Source organism: Rhinolophus ferrumequinum, chromosome 21, assembly GCF_004115265.2.
Source record: "Rhinolophus ferrumequinum isolate MPI-CBG mRhiFer1 chromosome 21, mRhiFer1_v1.p, whole genome shotgun sequence".
NCBI classification, from domain to species: Eukaryota; Metazoa; Chordata; class Mammalia; order Chiroptera; family Rhinolophidae; genus Rhinolophus; species Rhinolophus ferrumequinum.
In genome coordinates, this window is record NC_046304.1 from 28524509 (window position 1) to 28533975 (window position 9467).

A 9467-nucleotide genomic window follows, 5' to 3' on the forward strand; every position below is an offset into this window, starting at 1 on the left:
CGCTCGCTTCTGGGGCCCTTCCTCGCGCTGGGCGGAGGCGCGGTTCCGGGCGCCAGGCCTCCGGCCGCCCTCTCACCCTGGCGACGCCGCGCGCAGGAGCCCGATTCCCGGCTTTCCGGGGGCACCGATACCGGTGAAGAGGCCGAGCGAGTCCGCAAGCACAACGAGTCCGGGTGGGTAGGGGCGGGGGGCGAGGGGCGGAGCCCGCGGCTCGAGCCTGGGGTGGGGCGGAGGTGTGAGGGATGCAGGGGCCCTTAGGCCCGAGGGGGCGGGGCCTTGGGAAGAGGGTGGGGCTGGACGGAAGGGGCGGGGCCACGCGGGTTTGGCTTCGGGAGAACGGTGGGCGGAGTAACAAGAAGGTGGGGGTGTTGGAGGGGATGGGTGGTTGAGCACTTTAAGTCTGCAGCCGTAGGGAACGGGGGGCCATCAGGTAGGTTCCCAATGTTTTGTTTTGTTTTTAATAACTTATTTATTAGCAACACAGTGTTTTTGCTCTCACCCAAATGTTTATGAGATTCTTAGTGAGTGGCAATGTGATTCGATGTGCTTCATTATTCTTGAAAAATCTTGAACACTTTGATGCAATTCAAAAGATTTGTTCTGAGTTCATTTTCTCTTAATGCTTAGTTTCATGGTTTTGGGAACTAAAAAGGCACTTCAGAAAGAAATGTGGACCCAAATGGAGAACAGGCCATAGAAAGTTCTAGTATGAATTATTTACAGTGTGGGTTAAGATTATCTATGACCCTCAACTTCCCCTCCTTACTGTCTGATGGAGGTGGGAGCTGGCACAATATTGATGTTGGAAGGGAGAAAACTGGCAGTTTTGAGAGTATTCTGTACTAATAGAGTGAGACAATCCAAGTCAAAAGTTGATATATGTCACTTGCGTTTTTGCTAGTTATTTATTAAACTCATACTGGCTGAGGGCTTGCTATTGTGTTTCCCCCAAAATAAGACCTAACTGGAAAATAAGCCTTACCATGATTTTTCAGGATGACATCCCCTGAACGTAAGCCTGGATGCGTCTTTTGGAGCAAAAATTAATGTAACACCTGGTCTTATTTTTTGGGGAAACACGGTATGTGCCAAGCACTGTGCAAGGAGCCCCAGCTCTCACAGTTCCAGGCATACTGAAACATCCCTACCTAACAAGAGGCATTTATTACACCCCAGCTTCCATCTCTGTACTTGCTAGGCACCATGTTGAGTTTATCATCTCCACTTTACAGATGAGGAAAACCAAGGCACAGAGCAGTTGAGAAACATGCTTAATGTTATAAAGCCAGTGTTGGGACTGAGATCACTTTGTTTTAACTTGGTTATTCATGTTACCTAAAATCTAAATTAAGCCATCAATGAGAGACTTTCTCTTATTATTGCTGTTTCTCTAAGAAACTTGCCCTGATGATCTTGTTAAAATGTAATTCCGATTCCGTTTCTTGGGGAAGAGGCCTGAGAGCCTGCATTTCTAATAAGTAGTCAAGTGATGCTGATATTGCTGGTTCCTGGACCACATTTTGAGGAGCGATGCCAAAGTAATTAACAATCTGGATTGTCACGATTGAGGGGGGAGTGTCGTGAAATGGGAAGAGCATTAAATGGGATGGTGAGGCCTGGGATCAGATCCTGGCCCTCACACATCTCTGTCCTCCTGTGCTTGTCAGTTCCCTCTCTGAGCCTCAGGTTCCTCATTCGTAACATGGGAGGGTTAGGTGAGATCTCTAGCGTTTCTTTTGCTCTCATAGCCTGTTCTGTACATGGAAATGTCATCGTCTTTTATGAATCCTAGTTGAGGTAGAGTCCTTAACTTAGTTTAAATTTAAATTTAAAAGGGTAACAAAAGAATATACTTTTAAAAAGTGAGATTATGAGTTACTTATGGGCTATTACGTATTTTGGAAGACTCTAAGTCTGTTTAGACAGGTGTACATACTTGCCAAAACTCATTAAATTATACCTTTAAAACTGGTGCCTTTTAAGGTGATTGGATGCTGCTTTTCAGGTAACTTGATGGTGTCTTGTTGGCTCACAAATAAACTTCGGATGTTCCCAGGGAAATCCTCGGGGGGCCAGAGCTTCCAGGAAAATCCAGGCGGTCATCTAGATGGTTCTCTCCTGCCTCAACTGAAACAGAATTGTTCCTCTTCTGGGCCCGGAAGGCTTTGCAAAGCAGAGATAAGGCTGGGCCATTGAGGGAGCCAGGAACAAACTACGATAGCTTCACCTCTCAGGCAAAATCTGGAAGGCTTCTGAGCATTTTGAAAATCAGTACCTGTGGGGCCGTGGTGTGTGAGTGTCTGTATGTCGTTGTATTTTTCGGAGCAAGTTTTCCTTTGAATTGGAGCCGGTGTTTTCACAGATGGGGTCATAGCAGTTGCTTGAGATATCACCCTCCTTGCTCGTGTACCTATCTGTCATGCCCAGTTCTGTGGGTTTTGATCCTACTAGTTGAAAACTAAAACTGTAAATCTTTCCAATCAGTGAGCAAGAACACGGATAGCCACCAGGGAAGACCGGCCTCGGCTGGCCGGAATTGACAGAAACCTTTGTGTAATTGTAGATGGAACTGGAAAGGGAGCACATGATTTAGAGATGCCTGTTCTCCATTTGGGTCCACATTTCTTTCTGAAGTGCCTTTTTAGTTCCCAAAACCATGAAACTAAGTGTTAAGAGAAAATGAACTCAGAACAAGTCTTTTGAATTGCTGCATCAAAGTGTTCATCAAGATTTTAAAAAAATAATGAAGCACCTTGAATCACATTGCCACTCATTAAGAATCTCATAAACATTTGGGTGAGGGCAAAAACATTGTGTTGCTAATAAATAAATTATTAAAAACAAAACAAAACAAAACATTGGGAACCTACCTGATGGCCCCACACTCCTGCCCTGTCAGGAAAATACTATCCTAATCTTTGAGTTCTTCATTCCCTTGCTTCTCTTTATAGTGTTACCAACCCTGAAGGTATCCCTAAACAATATAATTTTGCTTAGAAAAACAAGCCAAACCTGGCTCTGTCAGAAAATAGCAGTAAAGTCACTAATATATGAAGGCTCGTTGGAGGACATAAGCTGAATGGGGCCTGGGACCGTCTGGATCCAGCTTCCCAGAGAAGATCCCACCTGGGGAACTCAGTGGACTGGGCTTGGTCCTGAGAAGATTGCCAGTCACAGTGGGGACAAGTGGGCAGGACTTATAGTTTGAACATCAGGCAGAAACATGGCCGGGGGAGGGGCTGCTTTCCATTTTCCCTCCTTAGCTCATTAGGATCTCCCATCAAGTTCTTAGCAAAAGGTTAACATGGTGCACTCCTCAGGGAGAAATTAGCATCTTCCGCTAATCCAGGCAACAGCACAGGGCTGGAGGAGCGGGAACCTTATCAGCTCTTGGTTGTCAAGAGAGACAAAGTACAAATAATCTGTCCCAGGTTCACCCAAACAGTCTGTCCTCTGTGTCGGCACATCATGGTGCAGATGGCACCTTGTGACAATCCAGACCATCTGCCCTGTATGTCGGAGCACAGTGATCATCCTGGGATATCCCTTTACCACCCTCCTGTTTGCATCTTCTGTTTCCTGGGTCCGTGGCTTCCTCTTTCTTTTTTTTTCTTTTCTTTTCTTTACTTTCTTTCTTTTTTTTTTGTGGAACACATCTGCCAGTAACTTTTAGGCCAAGGGTACATGGGAGGCATGTTTTTTAAGTCCTTGCATGTCTATCTTTGCTTTTATCCTACCCTGCATACCTGATTATTTATCTGGGAATAGAATTCTAAGTTGGAAATAGTTACCCTTCATGACAACGAACACATGGCTCCCTTTCTGCTTGCTCTTAATGTTGCTGCAGAGATGTCTGGGGTGATTCTTTCTTACTCCTTATCCCTTGAATGGGACTGGTTTTTGCTTTCTGGAAGCTTGTAGAATCTTCTCATTTTCTCTACTGTTCTGAATGATCAAAAAGATGTGCCCGGATATGATTCTGTTTTCATTTATTTTGCCAGTTGGCTGGGCCCTTTCAGTCTAGCAGCTCATGTGCTTCTGTTCTAGAATTACTTTGTTGACTTCCTCCTATTTTCTGTGTTCTCTTTTTTGAAACTTCTCTTATTTGGATGTTGGACTTCCTACACTGTTCTCTCTCTCTCTCTCTCTCTCTCTCTCTCTCTCTCTCTCTCTCTCCCTCCCTCCCTCCTTCCCTCCCTCCCTCTCCTCCTTTTTTTTCTAGGGCAATTTCAGGTTCACAGTAAAATGGAGTGGGAAATCCAGAGTTCCCATATCCTTGTCCCCTCACATGCACTGCCTCCCCACTATCATCTTGGGGCACCAGATGTACTTTTATTACAACTAATGAACCTACATTGACACACCAGCACCCAAAATCCATAGTTTACATTAGGGTTCATGCTTAATGGTGTACAGTCTATGGATTTGGACAGATATATGATGACACATATCCACTATTATGGTATCGTACTGAGCAGTTTCACTGTCTTAAAAATCCTCTGTGCTCCACCTAGTCCTCTCTCGCCTCCCTTCTAACCCCGGGTGACCACTGATCTGTTCATTGTCTCCATAGTTTTGCCTTTTCCAGAATATCATATAGTTGGAATCATACAGTCTGTATGCTTCTCAGATTGACGCCTTTCACTTAGCAATATGCATTTCAGTTTTCTCCATGTCTTTTCATGGCTTGATAGCTCATTTGTTTTTAGTGCTAAATAATATTCCATTGTTTGGATTGTCTTTTTATCCTTTCATCTACTGCAGGACATCTGGGTTGCTTCCAAGTTTTGTCAGTTACGAATAAAACTACGGAAGACGCCTGTGTGCAGCTTTTTGTGTGGACGTACGTTTTCAACTCATTTGGATAAATGCCCTCTCTTTTTAAAATATTTTTTTCTCTCTTGTTTCTTTTTTAAAGATCTCTCTCTTGCTCTCATTTTTTTCTAAAAAATTTCCATAGCTCTAGCCTTGAGTCTTTTTACTGACTTTTTCATTTATAGTATTATTTTTTAATTTCTAAGAACTTTTAAACATTGATTTATTTACTGAATATTCCCTTTTATAGCATCCTGTTCACGTCTCATGGGACCAAAACATTTCCTTTATCTCTCAGAGGACATTGTTAGTTGCTGTTACTGTTTTTCACCTCAATTTGCATTATCTTTGCTTTTTCCCTTGGTTTCTTTTGTCTTAATCTTCCACTTTCAAGGCTTTCTCACATGTCTAGTGAACCTCCAAGTGACTGTTAGCACATTAAGTTTTGAGAACTGCTGCCAGAGTGTCTCTTAATCTCTCCAAAGCATATTATCCCAACTGAGATCCCACCGAGAAAACAACACATATTCCAGTATTTTTTCCCCCAGAAGAGCCAGAGCGTTTCTCTCCCACTTAAAGGCCTAGCACTTTTCCTGAATGAAATGTAACATGACAGTAACCTTGGAGACGGTTTTACAATGCAGTCAGTCTGTGCCCCTGTATTTATTTGGGCCACCTTACATTCCTACACCTTTGCCAGTGCTCCTGTCATTGCTTTGTAGGTTGGCGAGAAGCCTGGTACTGGCCATCAGGAACCTGATGCTGACCTTGACTCCCCTTACCTGCTGGGCAGACGTAAGTTGAGGCCAGTGTCCTGGCCGAGAGCAAAAATTATAGCCCCCTTGGGGAAGCATGCAGCAGGCCGGAAAGGCCTCTGTTCCAGGCCAAACCATGTTGCCATTGTATTGCTGCTCCAAACAGGAAGGCTTGTGTTTGTGTAGAAGTACTGAGGGTATGAAAATGGGACCCAAGGGCATGGGGTGTGGAGACAGAGGGGGAAATCAACTTGTATTTAGAAGGGGCCATATTTTCTTTTTTAACAAGGGTGTATATTTATTTCAACAACATGTAAAATTATGTATTTTCATATGTATTTGATAAATCTCCATCATTTGGTCATTCTAAAGATATTTACAGACTTTCTATCATGTGCCTGAGATTGGGGTGCGTATGCACATATGAGTAAGGGTGATTTCACAAAGAGAAGAAGGAATAACAACAACAACAGTGGTTTCCAAGTATTAGATCCTTACTACATCTGTCACATACTTTACATATGCTTTCTCTTTTAAGTCTCAAAACACCTTAAGAGGTAATTTTCATTGTAATAATTCTTTTTTTTTTTTTTATAAATGAGAAAATAGTGATTTGGACAGCTAGGAAGTTTGCTCAATGTCATACAGCTTCAGTGTAATGTAGGTAATAAGTTTCCGAGCTAGGATTCTTAAACCCACAGTCTTGGCCGTTATACCACATGGCCACGTAGTAGATATTTATTCACTTTTGAAGGAAGCTTCTGCCAGGAATCTATGATTAACTCAGACCCAACAGCACCCAGATTTGGACACACTAACCATCCTGGCAGAACCCCCTGTGTCAGTTAGCTGTTGTCAGAGTAATGCTGTGTAACAAACCACTCCTAGACTCGGTGGCTTAAAATAACAATGATTTAATCTCAAGGTTCTTCAGGTTGGTGGTGGCTCTGCTTCAGGCAGTGGTAGCTGGGAGCCAGCTGAGTTAGGCCGGGCTGGGCTGAGTGTGTCTACTGTACGCTGCACATCTGTGCAGACTTGGTTCCTTGCTCAGGTACTTTCCATGTGGGTTAATTCTTAGACTTAGCTTGAAGGCGAGCACCGATCTTGGGGAAGCTCTTTTGGTAGCAATGGCAGAAAGGCAAGAGGGCCCACCTTATTGCGCAAGCGCACTTCATACCCCTGTTTGTGCATGTCTGCTACCACCCTATTGTCCCAAGCAAGTCACGTGGTTGAGCACATGTCAAGGAGCAGAGGGGCAAAGTCATATGGCAAAGAGCATAGATATACAGGGGTGGTTGTGAAGAACTGATGCTAATGAGTCAATGCAAACCTAACAGTTGTGTGCATAGTGTGCTTGCAAATTAATGTGTGTATGTGTGCCGTGCAGTTTATGGAGTTACTATTATAAAAATTATAAAAGAATTGTATGTACATTGTAAAAATATAGATCTTATAGTCCAGCGGGAGAGGTAGATAATAAAAAAGATGAAAACAACTACGAAAAAGGATGTCAGAATTTATTTAATTGACTCTGGGCCTAAAGAATGTGGCCACACTATAAGTCTCTTGGGACAGATTCAGCATCTTTCTATAGTTAAAGAAAAGATGATCCCTTGTCCCTGAAGTTTCTCTAGCTCACAGATTTGAAATTACTGTCTTGTCCTCTTAAAAAGAGTATCCAGGGTGACGATGTCAAGAGCGCAATGATGTCAGCTTTATCACTGATCCTTAAACAACTGTGCAGTTTGAGAATTCCAAAAAAGATGGGAAACCCACGCAAGTGAAAATATTAGTTGTGTTAGGGTGCTGTGAATATGGGTGGTAGCATTCTTTATACAGTCTCAAATTGGTAATGCAGCTTTCCTAGGCCCCAGCGTCCAATGAAGACCTCCAGATCAATTAGAATTATAGTAAATCAGCCTTAGGCACTGCAGCACCATCTCTCTTCACTTCTCAGTGGATTTCCTGGAGTTTCTGGCAACTTCTAGAGTAGTTAACCTTGGGGGGCCTTGAGTTTCTTTCTCCTGACCCTTGGTTGTCCCTAGTTCTGCTCTTTACTCTGCCACCTTGTGGATTTGGGGGGAATTGCGTCTTTTCCTGTCAGCCCTGTTGGCTCACCTAATTAATTGGTCTGGGAGCGGCTTTGCCGGGGAAGGAAAGTGGGGGTTAGAAGAGAATTCTCCCTACTAGAGTAACACTCACAACAAGGTGACCTTGCTCTTTCAGTTTTCCTATAGTCCCCAGGAGCCCAGCTGAAGGCCATTTGAATGGCCCTGCCAGTATCACACCTGAAGGGCCCTCTCCACCGGAGACTCTGAACCAGCATCCCAGGGTAGGATACGGGCCCCTGACTTTCTCTGGGGGTATCTTTCCAGTCCACCAGAGGTTCCTTCCCACCCCCACCCCTTTTTAAATTATAAAAGTAATACAAGCTTACTTAGAGCTTACAGTGCAGTGAAGGAGACAGATTTTAAAAAGTAAACAAATAAAGACAATATTTACACATATGGTTAGTAGACAGTAATAGTGGTGGGTGGCAGGGAACCTTTATTAAGTAGGCTGGTAAAGGCAGGCTTGCCCGAGCCAGAGGAATTTCAAACTGAAAGTTTGAAGGATGAGAAGGATCTACTCATTAAAAGAAGAAGGAAGAGCATGTGCAAAGGTCCTGAGGTAGGAGAGAGCTTGTTAAGCTGAAAGTCACTAAGTGTGACTAGATTGGAGTGAACTGGAGGGGAGTGGTCCCAGTGTGGTTGGAAAGGGCAGCAGGCACAGATAACACAGGGTCCTATAGTGCATGGCAAGGATTCTGATTTTGTTGGTGTCCAGTGGGAAGATAAATAATTCTTAAACAGGGAAGTGATGAGGTCCTTCCCTCTTGAGTATAAAGTATATATTTTATACTTCTATTTTAAGATCATCACTGCTGTTGCATGGAGAATGGATTGAAGCAAACAGAGAGGGAAGCTGGGAGACCAGTTGGGAGCCCAGTGCAGGAAGCTGAATGAGAGATAACAGTAGCTTAGACTTCAGTGGTGATAATAGAGATGGAAGGATCTAGACCCATGCCAGTCAATATGGTGCAACAAGACCCGTGTGACTAGTGAGCATTTGATATATTAAGTGTAAAATACATACCAGATTTTGAAGACTTGGTACAAAAACGTGAATGTAAAATATGTCATTCATAGTTTATCTTGATTACATGTTAAAATAATAATATTTTGGATATTTAATGTTAAATAAAATATAATAGAAAACATTCTGATTCACAGAAGATGTTTATTTGATATAACAAAACGATACAGTTATGTTTGATCCAACCACAAAGAACAAAAGAAATGAACAAGTTGACAATGCACATAAAAAAACAATGCACAAGATGTTTAATGTGACAAATGTATGTCCCTAAAATAGTGCTCCTAAAATTACTAAGTTATTGAAAATTATAGGAGGGACTATAGGAAAACTATAGGAAAACAGAAGGATATTAACAGTGACAGAATACATAAAATCAAACATCTAATTTTGGGCAAATTAACATACTAGGCAACTTTGTTAACAATGCATGATATTTTTTCTTGTTTACAATCTGTCCAGACTATCTTTATACCAACAGAGTGGGCAGAACATTGAGGTTTAATATCAGTTACACAACATTAGCATAAATTCAGACAACTACAGATAGGGTATTGTTTTCTTTTGAGCTGGCAAAGTAACCACAGAAACATTAGATCATTTCTCTGAATCGAGAATTTTATCCCAAATAAATGCCACATACTTCCCAGACATATTTTTATAATACATATTTAATATCTTGATGTGATATTGATACATGATTTGAATTTTAAAGGGCTTCACCTTACTGGGGTTTTATTTGTTTTTGTGAAAATGACTGAA

At 42.4% G+C, this 9467-nt stretch overlaps 1 long non-coding RNA gene across 1 annotated transcript; it reads left to right on the forward strand.

Moving 5' to 3' along the window:
• Nucleotides 1-36: 36 nt before the first annotated feature.
• On the forward strand, nucleotides 37-8339 carry LOC117012914 (uncharacterized). Its single transcript, XR_004421242.1, has 3 exons — nucleotides 37-173; nucleotides 5538-5610; nucleotides 7797-8339. It is a non-coding gene; the product is annotated as an uncharacterized LOC117012914 (long non-coding RNA).
• The last annotated feature ends 1128 nt before the right edge of the window (nucleotides 8340-9467 follow it).